The 21696-nt window shown below is 43.8% G+C and overlaps 7 non-coding genes across 7 annotated transcripts; 3 read left to right on the top strand and 4 right to left on the bottom strand.

Moving 5' to 3' along the window:
• Nucleotides 1-2843: 2843 nt before the first annotated feature.
• On the bottom strand, nt 2844-2915 carry Trnac-gca. Its single transcript has one exon. It is a non-coding gene; the product is annotated as a tRNA-Cys (tRNA).
• Nucleotides 2916-3458: 543 nt separating this feature from the next.
• Trnac-gca lies at nt 3459-3530 on the bottom strand. Its single transcript has one exon. It is a non-coding gene; the product is annotated as a tRNA-Cys (tRNA).
• Nucleotides 3531-6223: 2693 nt separating this feature from the next.
• Trnac-gca lies at nt 6224-6295 on the top strand. The gene has a single exon. It is a non-coding gene; the product is annotated as a tRNA-Cys (tRNA).
• Nucleotides 6296-9181: 2886 nt separating this feature from the next.
• On the top strand, nt 9182-9253 carry Trnac-gca. The gene has a single exon. It is a non-coding gene; the product is annotated as a tRNA-Cys (tRNA).
• A 6160-nt stretch (nt 9254-15413) lies between these two features.
• Trnac-gca lies at nt 15414-15485 on the bottom strand. The gene has a single exon. It is a non-coding gene; the product is annotated as a tRNA-Cys (tRNA).
• A 904-nt stretch (nt 15486-16389) lies between these two features.
• On the bottom strand, nt 16390-16461 carry Trnac-gca. Its single transcript has one exon. It is a non-coding gene; the product is annotated as a tRNA-Cys (tRNA).
• A 4752-nt stretch (nt 16462-21213) lies between these two features.
• Nucleotides 21214-21285, top strand: Trnac-gca. The gene has a single exon. It is a non-coding gene; the product is annotated as a tRNA-Cys (tRNA).
• Nucleotides 21286-21696: the final 411 nt, after the last annotated feature.

Raw genomic sequence — 21696 nt, 5'->3', positions numbered from 1 at the left:
CTTTGCTGGAGACACAGGAGCGTGCAGACCCTCTTCACTGGGCAAAGGCCGCGGCTACTTCTTCAGAGTGACTTACTTGCATAAAACAAAAATGAATATAATAACCAAATTACCACAGTGTTGCCAGGCAATAGTGGCATACGCTTTTAATTCCAGCACACAGAAAGGCAGTGGCTGGTGGATTTGTGTGAGTGAGAGGCCAGCTTGGTCTACAGAGTGAGTTCCAGGACAACCAGAGTGACACAGGGAAACCGTGTTTCAAAAACATGAGAGAGAGAGAGAGAGAGAGAGAGAGAGAGAGAGAGAGAGAGAGAGAGAGAGAGAGAGAGAGAGAGAGAGAGAGAGAGAGAGAGAGAGAGAGAGAGAATGATCACGATGCTGTCTAGCGAGATGGCTCAGCAGACATTAGCACTTACTGCACAAATCTGAGAACCTGTGTTTGGATATATACTCATCTACAAATCAAATATGAAGAAGCCAGATGTGGAATCACATGTATGTAATCCTAGCACCACTAAAGAAAGATGGGAGTTGGAGTCAGGAGAATCTTTCTGAAAGCTCAAGACTGGTGAACTTGGAGTGTGCATCTCAGTTTCAAGCAATAAGATGGACTCTGCTTCAAATAAAGCAGAAGGTGAAGTCTGACAACCCAGGCTTTCCTCTGAACTCCCAGCATGCTCCATGGCATGCATACACCCTTATGTACAAAAACATGTACCTGCCATGCACATATACACCAAACACTCACACACACACACACACACACACACACACACACACACAGGGTCATCATTATTGGGAGTTACAGTGCCCCTGTCTCTCTTTAATACTACTTTTCATTCAAGGTGAGTCTGGCCCTAGGGCACTGAATATGAGAAATCACAGAATATATGACCTTGGGCAAGGCAGTGCAGGGCTGTGGTAATGAAGAGAGTCTACATAGGTACAAGGGCAAAAATCACTGGCAGATCAATTGGCTACATGTCAGGCAATCCCTGACTCAAGACTGTGTGCTTCTGGGCACAGCATTGTCCTGTGCCAAGTCATAGAGTCTCTGGTTCTCAGTTCACCACACTAGTGAGGACTGAATCAGTTCTTCAGGCTTAGCTTCTGATTCATCGAGGGATTCCACAGATGGAGACTAAGAGGGAGGAAGAGGAAAGACAGTGGAGGCTGCTTCACCCCTGCTCAATATGGATGATACAGCATAGCTATCATAAATGTGAACTCTGTTACGGCTTGGTCTTTATGAGTCTTGTCTTGTTTGGGCCTGATTTATCTAGTGTCTCCCACATCTATAGCATGGAAACGCTAATAAAAAGTTAATAGCTATAAACAACCATGAGTCTGAATCATCCCAGAGTAGTGTCTTAGAGACCCAGATCATCCTCGGGTCATGTTCCCAGATTATCTGGTTTAGGGGTTCTCAAGTGAGAACTAAGAACATTTGCCTACCTTGCCCTACTTGCTCTGTGTTCTTAGATTTGCAGTATCAAACATCTTTACTCGGATCCAGCAAAATGGGGACAGATATTCCATAACCTACCATGCAGGTCACTATTGCTTTTCACAGAGTCCACAGCTTGGTAAGACAGTTTGCAAAGCACCTTCCAGCTCAACCAATGTAGTCAACAGGGAGAAAGCTTCCTGGTCAGCACCAACTTGGTTCCCCACCTCCTGTGACTAATATGTGTGGTGTCTTCAGCAATAGGGATTTCAAAGCAGGTTCTGATAGCAACCAAGAGCCATGGTGATAGCCTGAATTGTCCTGGCGTGTCTCTGTGATGCCAGAGTTTAATTGGAATTGCCCTACACAAGGGAGTATTATCATCTGAGAAACCATAGATTACCAAATAAAAATAGAGTTTCAGGCATAGGATAGATCCCTTTGAGTTGTTGACTAGAGGTGTCATGGAACTCCCAAACATGTTTCTTATTGTCTTCTACTGTTAAGGACTTGTAGTGCATTTTACTTGTATTTTAATAAATAAAGCTTGCCTGAAGATCAGAAAAGTAAAACAGTCAAATTGGCCAGCCTTCCAGACCAGGCAGCAATGACACTCACCTTTATTCCCAATAGCCACTATGATACACACTTTTAAACTTAGTAGTTACAATGGCTTGCGATAGAAACCAGGCAATAGTGGTGTCTGCTCTTAATCCTATACTGGAGAGACTTGTAAGACAGGAGGAGACAGCTCTCAGGTTCAGTCTTAATATGAGGTTTCCTGGAGTCAGGATCAACATTTTCAGATTGACTTTGAGGTAAAAGCCAGTAGCAGGCTGCTTTTATTTTCTGGTCTTCAGGTTGTACCAAAATTTCTGTGTTTGAGTTTTTATTAGTTGTGCTTCAAGAACTGGTGTTGTAAGGTTAACTACCACGACGATTTCAGTCCTGTGTGTATCACCTGCTCCTTGTGGCCTAGGTTTTTAAGATCTTCCCTCAGGCCTTAGATTTCTTTGACATTTGTCATTGAGTTCACATTTCATCCACTGTGTCGAGTACTTGTTAAAATCTGGTGCAATCCCATACCTTTCTATCTGGGAAATTTTCTTGTATTCTGTCAATCCATCATTTCTAGTTTCTGATCATTGTGCTAACGCAGGTAAGGTGTGGACTCAGAGTCGTGAGTGTTTGGGTCCTTGGGTGAGAGTTCTCTTAAGAGGCTAAGTCATCCCCACGTAAGACATGAAATTACTCTGTATTATGGGGCTCAGCAAGAGAGAGAGAGGTTCTGGAGTTTATTCAAGAACTCACCTAATGGAGACCTAGGCTTTTATCTACACTGAGGTCCTCCCCAAGGTGAATGTGGTAAGCTTACTACCAAAATCTTATTTAAGCAAGGGGGCACCTGGATTTGAACCAGGGACCTCTTGATCTGCAGTCAAATGCTCTACCCCTGAGCTATACCCCCACTGGTACTAGTTTACACCATCATTTATTCACTCAACAAACACCATGGCACTTTCTTTGTTGTGGTTACTATCAGCCATGATGAGGACACAAAGATGTCAGTCATTTTCCTCTTCCTCAGAGTCTTGTCTCCATTTAAGACAAATGTGGTTCAAGTCTTTCCTTAGAAGTAGCAGGAATCAAAGCACAGGCTGGGGGGAACAGCATATAAAAAGGGCCATTTCTGGAGACTCAGGGGGGACTTCCCAAGGGGCTGACTCTGGAAAGTTGCCAGAGGAGGAATCCTGCTCCTCATCTTCATAGGACTCCTCTATGCTGACTCCCTGCAGTAACAGAGCCTTCCAGATTCTGGGAGGTCAGCCTGTGTCACAACATGAGTGTGACCTGGATGGGTTCACAGTGAGTCCTTTCCTTGTTCCTCTCAGGAAAAAGAACAGGATCCAGTCCTGAGCAGAACACAGAGAACAGGGGAACACAGTACATTTGTTGCCTCTGTGTTAACCAATATCAGATTTGGTCTCTTGTATGTAAAAGATACATAGGAAGGGGGCACCCGGATTTGAACCGGGGACCTCTTGATCTGCAGTCAAATGCTCTACCCCTGAGCTATGCCCCCATCTGCTTCATGTATATCTAATGAACATATTTGAACCTGTATGGCCACTCCCTGATGTGTACTTGCTAGTACTCTGATATTATCTACTTTATCCTGTGATTCCCAGCCCTGAGCTAACTACACTCCTGTCTGCCACCTCCTCATGCCAGCTCCTTCCTATCCTAGTTCACAGCTGTGATAGAGATGCCAGGCTGGTGTTCAACTTCTTTATCCATATTGACAAGCGTTCATGGTGCTGTAATGTACTCCACACAGCACCAGAGGAGAAAGGCAATCATCAGATACAAACCCTGTGACATATTATAGCTACCTGCCTACAAGACTTATGAGTCCAATAATGACATGAATATTATATGAATAACCACATCTTTTATTTATAATTATTATTTTTATTAGCTTTTTTAAATGAGACAGGATTTCTCTGTGTGGTGCTTACAGACCTGGAACTTGCTCTTTAGACCAGGCTGGCCTTGAAATCAGAGATCCATTCCTTCTGAAAGACTGTTAGAGCCAAAGGTGATGGATGACTCAAGAGAACAGTGTCATCCATGTTGTATTTTTTCCTTCTTGATTCTTTCCATTGTATAAGAATCAGTGATAACCATGTGACAGTCAAAACTAAGCTGTCCTGGAATCTCCTCTGCCAGCAACATCAGTCCAAGACTCTTCAATTTAGCTTCTGGCAGAATTTTGGTCAAGGGCAATAAGCGGCCACATTCTTTGCCACAACATGAGCATGCTAATTTTCCTCCTCTCAAAAGCTTCAAGAGCTGAACCTCTACAACCACATTGCTCTGAGCACTACCTTTTTTCTAGCTCCTGTTAGCATGGCCCTTTAAACTCCACTTACAGCATCCAAATACTTTTCTAATCCAAAGTCCCCACATCTTCCAGAATCCTCCAACAAGCAGCATGGTCAGATCTGTCATAGCAATAACTCAGGCCCTGATATCAGTTTCTCACTTAGTGTCCTGTGTTACCACTGTTTTCCATACTATGTTACTATACTATTGTCATGAAGTCACACCATGGTCATGGAAACCTATAAAGCATTTATTGGAAGCATCTTACAGTTTTGGAGAGTTAGTCCATGATCATCAAGGTGGGAATCGTGGTGGCAGGTGGGCAGGCATGGCACTGGAGCAATAACTGACAGTTTACATCTGATCCACAAGTAAGGGGCAGAGAGGAAGACTGGGCCTGATATGGGAATTTGAAACCACAAAGCCTCTCTCTGTGGACACCTCCTCCAAGAAGGTCACACCTCCTAATCCTTCCTAAAGAGTTCATCAAGTAGGGTCTAAACATTTAAATATAAGAATCCATGGTGGCTGTTCTCATCAAAATGCCGCATTATTCTATGAAAACTATTTAAATTAAATATACAGACCATCAGTACAGTGTGTGGGAACAGTTAAATGTCTTATCATAGATACAAAGACTAGAAATTTCACTCCTATTCACAAATCACGTAAGAGGTTCATCTCCCAAAAGGAATGTCAATTTGATAAACATTCTTGAGACTTGCACACAGAAGAGATGGTGGAACAGAAGCAGGTCATGGTGAAGGTGAAGGAAGTCACAGGGTCTTTACAATGCAGCAGACCTTTGGGGGCAAAGGCTCAGGAGCCCAGGTCACTCCTGGAAACCAGAAAGGAGAAACATTCATTATCTGTTGATTGATCTATGGAAAATAACTCTGAAAAGTACTTCACAGAAAACTCAAAGTTTGTGGAAGATGTAGATGTTTAAAGGAAACAAAACAGTTTAAACAACAGACTGCCATTAACTCAGAATAAAAAATTCTTCTACCAGACGTTTCATCCTGTTTAGAATGGCACACGTCAGCTACACACAGGGCTCACAGACCATCGTGATGGAAACATAGACGGTCGTCCAGCTTAAAGCCTGGGGCATGAGTGTAACGGGAAAGGGAGAGTGGAGGAGGCATGGGAATTATACTCCATCTACAAGTCAGTTACTGATGCTATCCCTGCCACCCTGTGTGTAGTTTACATATGGGCACAGGCAGAGAAGAGAAAGCTAAACCTTTAGACAATGGCTCTCTTTTGAGTGACAGGAACATTAAGAGAATATTTGGATGGGCATTATGACTCTAAAATAATGAGTTTTCAAAATAATGGAATTCTGCCACATATCTTTATATAAACATTTGACAATGACTTTGTGTAGTGACATCGGATCTGAAAGTCACGTAGACGCCACTGCTTCAGCATTCCCTGACTTGTGTCCTCCTGTCAGAGGAGATGACTCGGTCAGGCCTGAGGAGATATTTCTACCCTGAACCTACCCCCAGGGGCCATCCATAGAATAGAGAGATGTCTTCACAGGCAGGTACCATATAGTTCCCCAGAGAAGTCAGGCAGGGTCTCTTCACAGTGAGAGCTTGTATATAACTGAAGAAGTCAGACATGTAAATCTGAAGTCCTGTGTAGTAGCTCATGTCCACCTGTCTCCAGCTGTGCTTCTCTCACAAGCTGTAATGTGTGTGTGTGGGGAGGTGCTAACATTACAACATGGGACATACCGGGGAGTGGAGTGGAGAGGCTCTGTGTGGGCTGAGTTTGCGGTAGCAGCATTGCTGATCTTGCCAAGTAAGAAGCATAAGTTCTAGGAATATTTGGTGATGACTATGAAGATGAAAGTCTCTTATAAAACATTTCTGACAGGGAGGGGACATAGGTCAGGGGTAGAACATTTGACTGCAGATCAAGAGGTCCATGGTTCAAATCCGGGTGCCCCCTACCATAGTCTATTTGTTTATGTTTTTACCCATGGAGTCATCACCTAAGCTCAGTCCTATGTTTCCTCCTTTATTACATTTATGCTCCTCAGCAGAGCTGGGAGATACATACAGAGCAGCCCATCTCCTCCTACAAGCTCCATGTCCCTCCTATTCTTATTAAATGTCTCCACTCCTCCTGTATATATTGAGTCTCTCTGGTTCTGTCGGGTTCTTAAAGGGAAGGCAAGGACTATGGTGGAACTTTCTTCTGGATTTTCCAGGCTCAGCATCTACACAGAAATCCAGGGAACAGAAAGGAAGGCCTAACCATAAATCATCTCCCTCCTTGGCTTTCTGGTGAATATGTGTTCAGAACTTAGGAGGTAAATACCAAAACTGTCCTTTTGTGGAGTGTGGACATTACCGACACGAGCTTCTTCCCATTCCACAGCCCTCTGCTCTCTTGCTTCATCCTCAGAGGCTAAAGCCTGGCTCAGCTGCTGTACCAGAAAGAGAGGGACCTGAAGTGTTGCTGCTCCAGTGCCAGCTGGGGCCCTGTGAGAACCTTGAGTGGCCGCCCACTCTGTCTTCAGGGAAGGAGGAGAGGGTGATGGAGGCCCAGGTGGAAGGCAGTTGGCCAGCTCAGGAGCTCACCCAGGATAGCAGGGTGAAATGAGCTCAGGTCTGCAGACTGTTCCTCTAATTTCCTTGGCTGATGATGCTCTACAAGGATGGGCCAGGCCTGCTGCAGTGTGATCTCTGGTGAGGTCCGTGGTGGCTCCTGTTGCCACCAAAGGCAGAGAGAATAGAGTTGTACAGAGTTGACTGTGTTCCTCACCAGCTGCAGCACTCAGAAGAGTGGGCCCTGCACACCTCACCTTCCAGCTCAGTAGAGCCAAACCTGTTGGTGGGGGTACAGATGAGCCACCCATAAGGTGTGAAAGGAGAGGTAGCCCCACTATCTGCCATTCAGTGAAATGGGTGAGGGAGAGATATCCGATTCACCCCTCGCTTCTCCCTCTATATATACCAGGTAAGAAACCTGATCCCAGGAGCACCAGAGTGGGAGAGCTGCCCCTGACCCTCACTGGCTGCAGCACTCCGAAGAGTGAACACTGTGTACCTAACCAGGGCAGCACAGTAGAGCTGTTTGTTCAGGGAATCTCATCTTCAAAAGCTTGGAGATATGGCCCCACCCCTCACCTGCCATATGGTGGAGTGTTTGAGGGAGAGAAGACCTTCCTCCACCCCTCCCCCTCACTTCCTGTGGTGGGGAGGAGAGCTGACCCTGAGGTCATGTGAATTGGAGTATTGGAACTACACCTTAATGTGGCAGCAAAGTAGAGCTTACCCTCTTGGCAGACAGTACAGATGAACTGCCAATGGGCATGAGAGCTGGAGAGCTGACCTGTCCCTCCTTGTATGCCATGTGGTGGATTGGGTGAGGGACGTATACCCTCCCCCTTGCTGTCTTCAGCAGGTAGAAGTGCTGTCCTCCAGGGCATGAGCTCTGAGGATCTGGCCCTGTCCCCCACTGACTGTAGCAATTGAGAGAGCAGGTCATAAGCTTCACCTGGGAAAACAGTTTGGCTGTCCTGATGGGGAGTACTGTGAGCCTGACCTGAGGGCATGAGAGCAGGAGAAGAACAGGTCCTGCTGCTTGCTGCCTGCTGCACTGGCTGAGCTAACAGGGGCAATGCTGGAGAGCTGGGCCTCGAGATGATGAGGGACAGCTGAACAGAGCTATGAGTTATCCCACTTCAACATCCACCTCATCTATGAACTGCTGGAGACTGTGAAGAGGCCAGGTCTGCAGATCCAAAGCTCCAGGATCTCCATGACACAGGACCACAACAGGATACCCAGGAGGAGTCCCACTGAGGGCTCAGTATTGGTAGGACAGCAGGATCAGAGGCCCTGAGTCAGACTTATGATCCATTTCAACAAACAGAAGTAACGATGTGTGGAGCAAGAGGTACACAGTGTGACTCACTGGGAACAATACAGCTTCCACATTATGCTGTGATTTTTTTCTTCTTTGCTTTCTTTCTTTCATTTTTTTTTGGGGGGCTATGATTTTATATTTTGTTTTGCCTGAGGGGGGGAATGTCTCAAGGGCAGAGTGCAGAGATGAGGGGATGGGAAATGGATGAGTGTGGAATGTACGATGTAAAATCCACAAAGTAAAGTCAAAACAGCAACAACAACAACAGCAACAACACAAACAAAAACCCAGTAAGAGCCAAACGTTAGGTGGCGCTCAAAGAACTCCAAGGAAGAGTGGGAGGATTGCAGTAACCAGAATATTTGAGATCATCAGTATAAAAGGACCATAGAATCAACTAAGTAGGGCCCATAGCGGTGCACAGATACTGGAACAACAATCACAGAGCCTGCCTGGGTCTATGCTAAGGCCCCTGCATATATGATATGGTAGTTTAGTTGGGGTTTTTGTGGGACTTGTAACAGTGTGGAAAGGGGTATCTCTGACTCTTTCCTCTTTGCATGGGACCATTTTTCTCCTACTGGGTTATCTTGTTCAGCCTTGATATGAGGGTTTGATCCTAGTCTGATTGCCTCATTATTCCATATTCAGTTGATATCCCTGGGAGTCTTGCTCTTTTCTGAAAGGAAACAGAGGTTCAGTGGGTCTGGGTGAGCAGGGAGGTTGGGGGAGAACTAGGAAGAGTGGAGAAAGGGCAGGTTTCAGTCAGGAGCATTGTATGAGAGAAGAATAAAGAAACAAAGAGATGGACCTAGAGAGCTTCAGAGCAGCAGAAGGCATCTCACCAGTCAGGTCTGGCTCCTTCTGGGAAGTAGATCTCATAGGACCTGTAATTTAACTTTATAGTTAAAATTTATCACCACACACATTAAATGTTTAACTGGGTACACTGGTACCAGTGGGGGTATAGCTCAGGGGTAGAGCATTTGACTGCAGATCAAGAGGTCCCTGGTTCAAATCCAGGTGCCCCCTTATTTCTATTGGAATCTGGTTACTGACTCACTGTATTCATCTTAGGCAGGGATGCCCATGAGTTTGAAAAGTCTTTATTAGCTGAGGTTTCTGGAATCAGAGCTTCTATGCCCCATTTACTTCTGTGGGTTCCATTCTAAGCCACACTATATTCACCCACAAACTCAAAGGCTGGAGCCCCCAAAATACATTAGTATAATGCACACAGCTGACCTGACACTTCTGTTGAGTCCTCTCTACCTTCTTGTTTTTCCCCATCTGCATTTCTTTTCTCATCCTCACTGGGATAGTTTTAATTGTCAATATTACACACTGTAGAATCACCTTGGAAATGAAGTCTCCATGAAGGATACAGTGTCTAGATCAGGTTGGCCTGTGTTTCTGTCAGTAGGGGATTGTCTTGATGATTAAGTCAACTGATCCATGAGGACACAACACTATTCCCTAGCCAGGAATCCTGGATAGTGTGAGTGTAGAAAGTGAGCTCAGCACTAACGAGCATGCGTGCATTCATTCTTCTCTGCTGTTAAGGGTAGATGTGATGTGACTAAGTGTGTAAAGTTCCTGCTGCCTTGACCTTGCTGAAATAAGTGACTGTATCCTGAAATTGTGAGCTAACACAAACCCTTTCTTCCCTTACTTGCCTCCTGTGTTGGCATTTTATCATTTTATCCCAGGCTATGGCAGTTTCAGTAGAAAGAACCAGTATTTGCATATAGACCCATGTATGGGAGCTGGCACCACAACTGGGGTGGGCAGCGGGCAAGGACCCTAAAGATTGGGGTTAAAGAGCAAGGTGCTTGTCTGCCTTAACTGGAAAACTCCACTTTTTTTTCTACAGAGCTGGGGGATGAAGACCTCAAATGTGTTGTTAAAGCACACAGCCTCCTGGGTTCCAGACTGATTTTTGGTCTGGTCCACATCCAATGGTGGCCATTGGCTGGCACGTCTTCTAAATATCAGGATCTCTGGTGTGGCAGCCATGTTTCAGGATTTTCAGTTTCATTCCACAGAACCAAGTCCAACCAAAGTTTCAAACTTCTCACAAACAGCCTTTGCTACAGAGCTTTGTGAAGGGTCAAGCAGATCCGGACAGCTCCAGAGCTCCAAGTTGTACCACAGACAGCTCCAAGGCCTGCAGTCTTTGCTGAAGACACAGAAGCATGTAGACTCTCAGCACTCTGCAGAGTTAACAGTTATTTCTTCAAAGTAACTAAGATTGCATAAAATAAAAAATGAAAAGAGTATCCACATTACCACAATATTGCCGGGCAATAGTGGTGCATACCTTTACTCTCAGCAGGAAGGGAAGCAGAGACAGGTGGATCTCTGTAGTTAGAGACCAGCCTGGTCTAAAGAGTTAGTTCCAGTAGAGTCAGAGCTATTCCCTGACACCTTTTCTCAAAAGTCCAGAGAAAGAGAGAGAGAGAGAGAGAGAGAGAGAGAGAGAGAGAGAGAGAGAGAGAGAGAGAGAGAGAGAGAGAGAAAATGATCACAATGCTGTTTAGAAAGATGGCTCAGCAGGTATTAGCCCTTGCTGTACAACCCTGAAAAGCTGAGTGTGTCCATCAACCCATCTACAAATCCCATATAAAGAAGCCAGATGTGGAGGTACACACACACACACACACACACACACACACACACACACACACACACAAATATTCCTAGGACTCCTAATGAAATATGAAAGTTGGTGTCAGGAGAATCTTTCTGAAAGCTCATGGCTGGTGAACTTGGAGTGTTCATCTCAGTTTCAAGCAATAAGATGGACTCTGCTTCAAATAAAGCAGAAGGTGAGGTCTGACCATTCTCATTGCCCTGCCTATACTTCTTGATGGTCGACCTGACTCTACTTCCTGCTCGGGTACTTGCCAATCAGTGTTTATTTAAAATCCAAGTGACAGGGTACAACCCATTGTCCCACAGCATGCCAAAATATGTTTTCTATTTTCTATTGAAATTTTTGATTCATCCTCCATGTTTAATCCATCATCAAGAATAGTAGTTTCTTTTCTTTATAGGAGACATCAAATTTTTAAATTTTCCTGGTGAGACATGTCCTCCACAGTGTCTGGGAATGATTGGACAATGCTTGACCTGGGTTCCTGTGATAGGTCCCCCAAGGCATTTCTTGATGGTATTGGGTTGCCTTGTTTGTCTTTTTTCGATCTACCTTCATTGATACAATGTTGGCATTTGCCATGTCTTTTACATGATCCAGAAGGTTGAAACCTTCTATTTTTGTTATTCCTAGGAGAGACATTACTCCTAGGAATGCCTTGTCTTCAATCCCTCCACAGATGTCCTATCCTATCACAATTAAAACATTTGGAATTTTGACATCTCCTCACACCTTTGGAAAAAGCTTTTTTTCTACCCAAGCCTCAGTGTTATAGTCAAATGTTTCGATGTTCTTTGTATGCAGGATCCATTAATCCATTGGTGCTGATCTAACCTTTAAAGATCCAAGTATCTTTTTGCATTCTAAATTGGCATTTTCAAAAGCCAGAGTTTCAATAAGTTCTCATCTAGCTTCTGAGCCGGTTACTTGTTTTTATGCAGCCTTAGTTAATCTTTGTAAAAAGTCACTCAAGGGTTCTCTTTGGACTTGTTTAACCCTAGTGCATGATGCAGTTATTTTTCCTAGTTCTTGAATCCTGTCCCAAGCCCTTAAGCCTCCTGTGTAGCATAGGGACAAGATGTATTCACCATAAAAAGCTTGATCCTGTGGATCATCATAAGTGTCCTTGCCAAGAATTTGATCTTGGGAAGCCTCAAATCCTTTTGCTCTTCCCTATTGTTCTAATATTTCTTCTCACTAGTAACATTTCCACAGTAGTTGTGGCCTGTCCTCCAGGAATGCTGAAACTAACTGAAGCCAGTTTTGTGGGTAGACTTATTGCTGGAAGCCTATGTTTTCATCATCTCCTTAACAAATGGTGAATTTAAGCCATAAGATACTACTGCTTGCTTAATTTCCTTTAGATCATTCATACCTATAACTTTCCATTTACATTCTCTGAATCCTTTTGGGTATTTAGTATTGGATGGTTTGTCAGAGGTGATTATTGGATAAGTAGCTAAAACACTTGGTAAGTCATCTTTGACTCTGACATGCACAGGCAATGTTAAATCCTGTCTTTGTACCTCTACCCCCTCCTCATCAATTTTTATAATTTCCTCAATCATTTCAAATATTTTTACCACTGTCTTTTGTAAATCCTACATCTTTTGACCTGTGACTATTTCTAGTGATTTCATTGACTCATATAACCGGTGAACATCATTCTGTAAATATGATTCCAAGGTATGAAGTTTTTCCTTTAATGATCGGTTCCCATCCTTGGATATTATTTGCATGGGATGCAGAGTGTTTTGCTGGAGAGATATTCTATCTGCTAAAGTATCACAATGTTTTAACAGATTTTGATTGTCAAATTCAACAGTATGAATTCTTTCAGATGATTTTTCAGCACCCTTTGACATGGATAGAATATTTCTGTCAAATTAATAATATCCCTTTCAATGGTATTGATTTTTTCAGTTAACTTTTGACTTTTGAAGTTATAAATACTGTCAGCTAGCTGCTCATTATTAGTCCATAAAGACTGTATTATTTCTAAAAGTGCCTCATTCTTAGCTCTGTTATCATAACAATTTTAAGGATATAATATAAAAATCAAATAAATGGATGTATCAGAAAAACCATAAAGCCTTGTAGTATATCATCCATAATATAAGAAAAAATGTTATTAAATTCCTTGATGGGGATATTGTCTGCAATTATATAACTTTCAAAGTTATTGATTTGTCAAATAAACTTACCTCTGTTATGAGATTTTAGTAAATTGTTGTCTGCAAACACAAACCAGAAGCTGCACAAGTCCCCATATTGCAGGGAAAGCAGTGGGGGAGGAAGTGTGCAAAACTCCAGGAAATTGCCAAGTCAGCATGAGGTTTGCCCACCAAAGGGGCAGTTCTATTGTGGTGTTATTTTTTTGGGAAAAAACACTTAGTAGATGATATCAAGCCAGGTGGTTTGGTGGGAGACCTTGGGCCCTGGACCTTTTGATCTGGTCTCAGTAGTCATGGCATCAGAATCCATATGGGTGCCAAATGACACATGATTTAAAAAACAGAAGGAGAGAAATTGGAGTTCAATCTGAAGATAAGAAAAGCAAAGCAGTCAGCCACTGGCTCTTACCTTGACCTCAGTCAGAAATGGCAATCCTGCCTCCTGGAATCTGAGAATGAGACTGTGTTGAGAACAGTTTCCTCTAATTTTATAGTCCTCTCTAGGGCAGGATTAAAGGCATGCACCACTGTCATTAAAGGCATGCACCACTCAGTTTCTGTTGCAACTAGTGTGGCTACTAGGATTGAAGATGCGTGTCATTATAGCTACTGAGATTAACGGTGTGTGTTACCATAATCTGATCTGTAAGGCTGACCAGTGGGACGGTTTTACACTCAGATCTTCAGGCAGTCTTTATTTATTAAAATACAGTTGAAATGCCACTACATTGACTTCTTAGAGTCCAATGCTGGGCAAGAAAGTTTGCAAAGCACCTTCCAGATCAACCAAAATTAGTCAACAGGGAGGAAGTTTCCTGATCAGTATCAACTTGGGTCTCTACCCTCTGCGACTAATATGTATAATGTCTTTAGCAACAGGGATTTCTCACCAAGTTCTGGTGAGCAACACAGAGCAATGGCGATAGCCTTAATTGTCCTGGAGTGTCTCTGGAATCCCAAACTTAAATTGGAATTGTTGCAAACAGAGAATCATGCTCATCTGAGAATCCATAGATTTCCAAATAAAACATCCAGTTCTAGGTATGGTATACATCGCTTTAGTTGTTGGTCACAGGTGTCCTGAAACCCCAAAACATATTTCTTATTGTCTTCTAGTGTTAAGAACTTTTAGTGTCATTTCATCTGTATTTTAATAATAAAGCTTGCCTGAATAAAAGAAAAGTAAAATAGTCACACTGGCCAGCCTTCCAGACCAGACAGCAATGACACACACCTTTGATCCCAGTAGTTGCCCTAGCCTGCCATAGAAACCAGGCAGTAGTGGTGCACACCCTTAATCCCAGACTGGAGAGAATTATAGACCAGGAAGAAACAGCTCTCAGGTTCAGTCTCAATATGAGATTTCCTGGAGACTAAATCAACATTTTCAGAATGAGTTTGAGGTAACAGACAGTTGCGGGCTGCTTTTATTATCTGGTCTTCAGGTTGAACCAAAATTGCTGTGTCTGAGTTTTTATTAGTTGTGCTTCAAGAACTGGTGTAGTGAGGAGCGGCGGGCTGTGCTCCCGCTGCTCTACTCCCGGCTGCCTGGCTAGCTTATGCCCCAAAATAACAACACACAAACTGTATTCATTTAAACACTGCCTGGCCCATTGGTTTCAGCCTCTTATTAGCTAATTCTCACATATCTTGCTTTAACCCATATCTAATAATCTATGTAGCACCACGAGGTAATGGCTTGCCAGGAAGATTCTAGCCTGCATCCATCTCGGAGAGGAGAGTCATGGCGACTGTTTGAGGCATCTCCTCATTCCCAGCATCTTCTTCTGTCTACTCCACCCACATATGATCTGACCTATCAGGCCAAGCAGTTTCTTTATTAATTAACCAATGAAATCATCAGATAGATAGAAGACACACCTACATCAAACGGGTGTTGGAAGGTTTTAACTACCATGATGATTTCAGTCCTGTGTGAATCACCTGCTCCTAGTAAGCTAGGTTTGTAAGATCTTCCCTCAGGCCTTAGATTTCTTTGACATTTGCCACTGAGTTCACATGTCATCCACTCTGTCAAGTACTTGTTAAATCTGATGCAATCCCATACCTTCCTTTCTGGGAAATTTTCTGGTATTCCGTCAATCCATCATTTCCAGTTTCTGATGCTAATGCGGGCAAAGTGTGGACTCAGAGTTGTGAGTGTTTGGCTCTTGGGTGAGAGTTCTCTTAAGAGGATAAGTCATCCCCACGTAAGACATGAAATTATTCTGTATTATGGGGCTCAGCGAGATTGATAGATTCTGGAGTTTATTTGAGAACTCTTACCTAATGGAGACCTTTTTATCTACACTGAGGTCCTCCCCAAGGTGAATGTAGTAACTACCAAAATCATATTTAAGCAAGGGGGTACCTGGATTTGAACCAGGGACCTCTTGATCTGCAGTCAAATGCTCTACCCCTGAGCTATACCCCCACTTATAGGGAAGGAAACATGCCATTGGCACCTCTTCAACCTTGGCACCACACCTAGGCTTCCTATATGTTCAAGATCTACTGGATCCTCCTTTTGATCTTGACCTGCCAAGATTTTTACTTAAGTCAGTCCTCCACTTCCCCCTCTCCAACATTAGTCAGCCCATTTCAATGCCCTCTTTCTCAAGTGTGTTAAAGACTTCAGCTTTGGCCCTGGAAAGGACTCTTAAGTCGGATTTTCTTTAAGTACACACCTAATTTCCCTTGAGTGGCCAAGGCAAGAGGTGATGGTTCTGAGTTTTCCATGGCCCAAATCTCTTGCCTGGAAAGAATTTTACCTGTTCTCTAAGATATGAGGAGGGTGCCCTTCATTTCACACCATCATTTATTCACTCAACAAACACTATGGAACTTTCTGTGTTGTGGTTACTATCAGCCATGTTGAGGACACAAATAGATGTCAGTCATTTTCCTTGTCCTCAGAGTCTTAGTCTCAATTTGAGACAAACACAGTCCAAGTCTTTGCTCAGAAGTAGCAGGAATCAAAGCACAGACTGGGGGAACAGCATGTAAGAAGGGCCCTTTCTGGGGGCTCAGGAGGAACTTCCCAGGGGCTGACTCTGGAAAGTTGCCAGAGGAGGAATACTGCTCCCCACCTTCATAGTACTCCACTATGCTGACTCCCTGCAGTAACAGAGCCTTTTAAATCCCTGGAGATCAGCCTGTGTCACAACATGAGTGTGACCTGGATGGGTTCACAGTGAGTCCTTTCCTTGTTCCTCTCAGGAAAAAGAACAGGGTCCAGGCCTGAGCAGAACACAGAGCACAGGGGAACACAGTACATTTGTTGCCTCTGTGTTAACCAATATCAGATTTGGTCTCTTGTATGTAAAAGATACATAGGAAGGGGGCACCCGGATTTGAACCGGGGACCTCTTGATCTGCAGTCAAATGCTCTACCCCTGAGCTATGCCCCCATCTGCTTCATGTATATCTAATGAACATATTTGAACCTGTATGGCCAATGCCTGATGTGTACTTGCTAGTACTCTGATATTATCTACTTTATCCTGTGATTCCCAGCCCTGAGCCAACTACACTCCTGTCTGCCACCTCCTCATGCCAGCTCCTTCCTATCCTAGTTCACAGCTGTGATGGAGATGTCAGGCTGGTGTTTAACTTCTTTATCCATATTGTCAAGTGTTCATGGTGCTGTAATGTACTCCACACAGCACCAGAGGAGAAAGGTAATCATCAAATACAAACCCTGTGACATATTATAGCCACCTGCCTACAAGACATATGAGTCCAATAATGACATGAATGTTATAGGAATAACCACATCTTTTAATTATTAAGTATTAATTTTATTGTTTTTTGAAACAGGGTTTCTCTGTGTGGTGCCTGTGGTCTTGGAACTTGCTCTTTAGACCAGGCTGGCCTTGAACTCAGAGACCCATTGATTCTGGTTCCAGAGTGATGGGATTAAATATGTGCTGTCATTACCCACCATAACCACGATTTTTAAAAAAATTGATCTAAGGACAATTCCATGCAATGGGACACATATCTGATCTTGCTAAAATGGACATGAACCTGAGACTAGCTTGGATATGGCACTTTGAATGAAATCTACTACTAATTTTCTGCTAAGGAGCATAGCGATACCCTGACTCCTAATGGCATACTGCTGTACCCATAGGTCAGTGCTTTACTCAGTCCACACCATGGAAGCTTCTCTTTGCAGTGTATGGAAATTAACACAGAGACCCACAACTGCATAAGGTATACATAGTGAGAGATTTGGGCACTCTTGGTCATAATTGTATGCTTTCATCAACTCCCCACCATTCAATTCTCAGGGCTCTATGCTGAAGAGGAGGCAGAGAGATGGTAAGAGCCAAAGGTGATAGATGACCCCAAGGGAACAGTGTCATCCATGTTGTATTCTGTTTTGCCCTCTTGCTCTTTCCATTGTAGATCTGCACGAGAATGATCAGAAATAACCACGTGACAGTCAACACTAAGCTGTCCTGGAATCTCCTCTGCCAGCAACATTAGTCCAAAACTCTTCTGCTGGCGAACTTTAGCCAATCACATGCTGCTTAAGGTGTGCCCCCTGGGGCCACACAAAACAAATAAAAAGATCCAGATATGCTTGCTCCTCCTCTTTGCTTTCCTGTGCTCCTGGTGTTCGTGGGATCTTTGGTCGTGTAAATTTTCCCTTTTCCCTCAATTATTAAAAACTAAATCTTTTGTATTGATCTGGACTGGATATTTATCAATCGACCACATGCCTTCACTCTTCAATTTAGTTTCTGGCAAAATTTTGGTCAAGGGCAAAAGTGTCAACATTCTTTGCCACAACATGAGCATACTAATTTTCTTTCTCTCAAAAGCTGCATGGAGCAGAACCTCTACAACCACTCTGAGCACTACCATTTTTCTAGCTCCTGTTAACATGGCCCTTTAAACTCCACTTACAGCATCCAAATACTTTTCTAATCCAAAGTCCCCACATCTTCCAGAATCCTCCAACAAGCAGCATGGTCAGGTCTGTCATAGCAATAACTCAGGCCCTGATATCAGTTTCTCACTTAGTGTCCTGTGTTACCACTGTTTTCCATACTATGTTACTATACTATTGCCATGAAGTCACACCATGGTCATGGAAACCTATAAAGCATTTATTGGAAGCATCTTACAGTTTTGGAGAGTTAGTCCATGATCATCAAGGTGGGAATCGTGGTGGCAGGTGGGTAGGCATGGCACTGGAGCAATAACTGACAGTTTACATCTGATCCACAAGTAAGGGGCAGAGAGTAAGACTGGGCCTGATATGGGAATTTGAAACCACAAAGCCTCTCTCTGTGGACACCTCCTTCAAGATTGTCACACCTCCTAATCCTTCCTAAAGAGTTCATCAAGTAGGGTCTAAACATTTAAATATAAGAATCTATGGTGGCAGTTCTCATCAACATGCCACATTTTTCTATGAAAAACATTTAAATTAAATATACAGACCATCAGATCACTGTTTGGGAAGAGTTATAGGTCTTATCATAAATACAAAGGCTAGAAATTTCACTCCTATTTACCTCTCACAGAAGATGCTCATCTCCCAAAAGGAACATCAATTTGTTAAATATTCCAGACTTGGCATCTGAGAAAGAGAGACTTGCACACAGAAGAGATTGTGGAACAGAAGCATGTCATGGTGAAGGTGAAGGAAGTCACAGGGTCTTTACAATGCAGCAGACCTTTGGGGGCAAAGGCTCAGGAGCCCAGTTCATTCCTGGAAACCAGAAAGGAGAAACGTTCATTATCTGTTGATTGATCTATGGAAAATTACTCTGAAAAGTACTTCACACCAAACTCAAGGTTTGAGTTCTCCCCAGAGAAGTCAGGCAGGGTCTCTTCTTACTGGAGGGCTTGTATACAACTGAAGAAACCAGACATGTAAATCTGAAGTCCTGTGTAGTAGCTTATGTCCACCTGACTCCAGCTGTGCTTCTCTCACAAGCTGTAATGTGTGTGTTTAAGTGTGGGGAGGGTGCTGACATTACAACATGGGAAATACCGGGGATGGAAAGGGGTCTGTCTGGGCTGAGTTTGTGGTAGCAGCATTGCTGATCTTGCCAAGTAAGAAGCATAAGTTCTAGGAATGTTTGTGATGACTATGAAGATGAAAGTCACTTATAAAACATTTCTGACAGGGAGGAGGCATAGGTCAGGGGTAGAGCATTTGACAGCAGATCAAGAGGTCCATGGTTCAAATCCGGGTGCCCCCTACCATAGTCTATTTGTTTATGTTTTTACCCATGGAGTTATCACCTATGCTCACTCCTATGTTTCCTCCTTTATTACATTTATGCTCCTCAGCAGAGCTGGGAGATACATACAGAGCAGCCCATCATGTGGATGGACGGCTGCCTCCCATCTCCTCCTACAAGCTCCATGTCCCTCCTATTCTTATTAAACGTCTCCACTCCTCCTGTATATATTGAGTCTCTCTGGTTCTGTTGGGTTTTTAAAGGGAAGGCAAGTTCTATGTTGGAACTTTCTTCTGGATTTTCCAGGCTCAGCATCTACACAGACATGCAGGGAACAGAAAGGAAGGCCTAACCATAAATCCCATCTCTCTCTTTGGCTTTCTGGTGAGCATGTGTTTAGAACTTAGGAGGTAAATACCAAAACTGGCCTTTTGGGGGGCAGTACAGGTGAACTGCCAAGGGGCATGAGAGCTGGAGAGCTGACCTGTCCCTCCTTGTATGCCATGTGGTGGATTTGGGTGAGGGACGTATACCCTCCCCCTTGCTGTCTTCAGCAGGTAGAGGAGCTGTCCTCCAGGGCATGAGATCTGAGGATCTGATCCTGTCCCTACTGACTGTAGCAATTGAGAGAGCAGGTCATAAGCTTCACCTGGGAAAACAGTTTGGCTGTCCTGATGGGGAGTACTGTGAGCCTGACCTGAGGGCATGAGAGCAGGAGAACAGGTCCTGCTGCTTGCTGCCTGCTGCACTGGCTGAGCTAACAGGGGCAATGCTGGAGAGCTGGGCCTCGAGATGATGAGGGACAGCTGAACAGAGCTATGAGTTATCCCACTTCAACATCCACCTCATCTATGAACTGCTGGAGACTGTGAAGAGGCCAGGTCTGCAGATCCAAAGCTCCAGGATCTCCATGACACAGGACCACAATAGGATACCCAGGAGGAGTCTCAGTTAGGGTCTAGTATTTATAGGACAGCAGAAGCCAGAGGCCCTGAGTCAGACCAATGATTCATTTCAATAAACACAAGTTAAGATGTGTGGAGTAAGAGGTATACAGTGTGACTCACTGGGTCACAATACAGCTTCCAATCCATGCTGTGATTCTCTTCTTCTTTGCTTTCTTTCTTTTTTAGAGGTGTACTTTCTAAATTTGTTTTGCTTTGTGGGGGAATGTCTCAAGGGTAGAGGGTAGAGATGAGGGGATGGGGAAATGGGTGAATGTGGAATTCAGGATATGAAATTCACAAAGAGGCAGTAAAAAGTCAAAACAACAATAACAAAACCCAGGAAGAGGCAAACGTTAGGTGGCACTCAGAGAACGCCAAGGAAGAGTAGGAGGATGATTGTGGGTGTAAGAATATTTGAGATCATCAGTATACAAGGCCCATAGAATCAGCTTATTAGGGCTCACAGGGGCTCACAGATACTGGACCAACCATCACAAAGCCTGCCTGTTTCTATGCTAAGGCCTCTGACTATATGATATGGTAGTATTTGGGGCTTTTGTGGGACTCATAACAGTGAAAAGTAGGGGTGTCTCTGACTCTTTCCTCTGCTCTTGGGACTTTCTTTACTACTTGGTTGCCTTGTTCAGCCTTGATATGAGGGTTTGAGCCTAGTCTGATTGCATCATTATTCCATATTCAGTTGATATCCTTGAGAGTCCTGCTCTTTTCTGAAAGGAAACAGAGGTGCAGTGGTCTGGGGGAGCAGGGAGGTTGGGGGAGAACTAGGAAGAGTGGAGAAAGGGCAGGCTTCAGTCAGGAGCATTGTATGAGAGAAGAATAAAGAAACAAAGAGATGGACCTAGAGAGCTTCAGAGCAGCAGAAGGCATCTCACCAGTCAGGTCTGGATGCTTCTGGAAAGTAGGTTAAAGAAGACCTGTAATTTAACTTTATAGTCAGAATTTATCACCACACATATGAAATGTATTATCTGTGTAAACTAGTACCAGTGGGGGTATAGCTCAGGGGTAGAGCATTTGACTGCAGATCAAGAGGTCCCTGGTTCAAATCCAGGTGCCCCCTTACTTTTTTGGAATCTGGTTACTGCATCTTAGGCAGGAAGGTCATTGGATTAGAAAATCTTCATTAGCTGAGGTTTCCATTCTCAGCTATATTATAATCACCCACTAACCCAATGGCTGGAACCCCCAAAGTACATTAGTACAATGCACACAGCTGACCTCTGACCTCTGCTGAGTCCTCTCTACCTTCTTGTTTTCCCCATCTGGATTCTTTCTTTCATTCTCACTGGGATAGTAAGTTTTAATTGTCAGTTTGATACACTGTAGAATCACCTTGGAAATAAAGTGTCCATGAAGGATACAGTGTCTAGATCAGGTTGGCCTGTATTCCTGTCAGTAGGGGATTGTCTTGATGATTAAGTCAATTGATGTATGAAGAGACAGCACTATTCCCTAGGCATAGGGTGAGTGT

This window comes from Arvicola amphibius, chromosome 2 (genome assembly GCF_903992535.2).
Source record: "Arvicola amphibius chromosome 2, mArvAmp1.2, whole genome shotgun sequence".
In the NCBI taxonomy this organism is placed as follows: Eukaryota; Metazoa; Chordata; class Mammalia; order Rodentia; family Cricetidae; genus Arvicola; species Arvicola amphibius.
This window is presented reverse-complemented; position numbering and strand designations above follow the sequence as displayed.